The following is a 1,792-nucleotide window of genomic DNA, read 5'->3' on the forward strand; positions in this document are numbered from 1 at the left end:
TACAAATAAAATCACAAGAGCTTATGCCACGAATGAAGCGGGGAAAACTTTCTGCCCTCCAGAGGAACAGCTTCCAGCCCCATAGCTCTCTCCCATCCCAATGTCTGTTTGTCTTGAAACCTTTGCTAAGAATGGCTTACATGGTCCAGCACTAGAGCCCACAGTCAAACAGCCTACAAGAGGACCAGTTTTGGGAAGAGCTGGACATGGGGTACCCTCTGGTCATCCCCAAAGCACTCACACAGGTAGGAAACAAGTCTCCTTCACAAGACACTTTTCTCTGACATCCAACTTGCTGATCCACCAAAATTCACACAGGAGAGCAGCCACACCCTAAAAATGGGTGGCGAGACCTCCAGCCACATCTCTGACACCGTACACTGCCTGCACTCTTATCATGAGCCGCAAGTCCCAGGTGTAGCAGAAGCTGGGCCAAGACTTCATGCTGCCCAGGCACCCGCATTTCCAAGTGCAAATTCAGCCTCACTGGCACCTGGAGTAAGAGTGGCTCACTTCCAGCCAGCCTCCTCTAGGACCAGGGTGCCATCTATGCACAGGGACTTCACAAGGAAGCCAGCCTCCACCTGACACACAGCCACAGCAGTGAGAGGCTCCAAGCCCAGGAAAGCCTCTGATAAGGGCTGCATCTTGACCCAACACCAGCTAATCCAAGGCAGGAGAAACTTGGGGAGTCCACTGGCATTGTCCTGCCTCTGCATCCATGAGGATGAGCCCTGTGCATGTCCTGAGTCAGGTGGTCACTTTGTTCACAGCATTATCTCCTGGCATGCCCAGCACTAGGGCAGAGCCATTCAGTGTGCAGCCAAGGCTTATGGTCAGCCAACCTGGCCAACGCTGCAGGCTAGAGAGCCTTCACAGACGTTCTCAGTGAGAGGAGCTTCCGTATGCACTGCTCCCTTCCCTCATGCAAAGGACAAGCCCTCTTAAAGCCCTTCCATCCGATGCTAGAGGAGATGCCCCAGTGTATTGAACATGATCCTAAGTACCCAGGAAGACAGCAGCCACGGCACAGGGCCCTTTGGAAAGAACAAAGAAATGGAGGTCTTTGTGTATGCCTGACATTGGGGACAGGCCCTGGGACCAACCACTACTCTTGCAAAACTAAGAGCAGTTTGAAAATAATGTTTTGTTCCCAGCCGTGGTTCTCTCAAACTTTCACAGCCATAAAATTCTATCCCTGGAGATTCTGATTCAATAGATGAGGAACTGGGCCCAGGGAGTAGCTAGTTGTTTTTTTTTTTTTTTTGAGACAGAGTCTCGCTCTGTCGCCCAGGCTGGAGTGCAGTGGTGCTATCTCCGCTCAGTGCAACCTTCGCCTCCTGAGTTCAAGCGATTCTCCTGCCTCACCCTCCTGAGTAGCTGGGACTATAGGCACGTGCCACCATGTCAGGCTAATTTTTTTTAAATGTATCTTTAGTAGAGACGGGGTTTCACCATGTTAGCCAGGATGGTCTCGGTCTCCTGACCTTGCGATCCGCCCGCCTCAGCCTCCCAAAATGCTGGGATTACAGGTGTGAGCCACCACGCCCGGCCGAGAATAGCTACATTTTTAAAAGATACTTAGCCTGGCCCTACCTCTAGGTGGAAATATCTGTGCCACGAACTGAGGAGCTGAGAATGGGGTGGGGCTAAGGCTTAAGGGTTTCACGACACTAAAAAAAATTGACGAAATGCTGGAAGGTTGGGTCATGAGGGCAGGAAGCAGAGGAGTTGGAGCCTGGTTTCTGGGCCATAAGTAAACTTTACAAACTTCAAAGCTCTCAGAGACCTC

The sequence above is a fragment of the Pan troglodytes genome, chromosome 18, assembly GCF_028858775.2.
Source record: "Pan troglodytes isolate AG18354 chromosome 18, NHGRI_mPanTro3-v2.0_pri, whole genome shotgun sequence".
NCBI classification, from domain to species: domain Eukaryota; kingdom Metazoa; phylum Chordata; class Mammalia; order Primates; family Hominidae; genus Pan; species Pan troglodytes.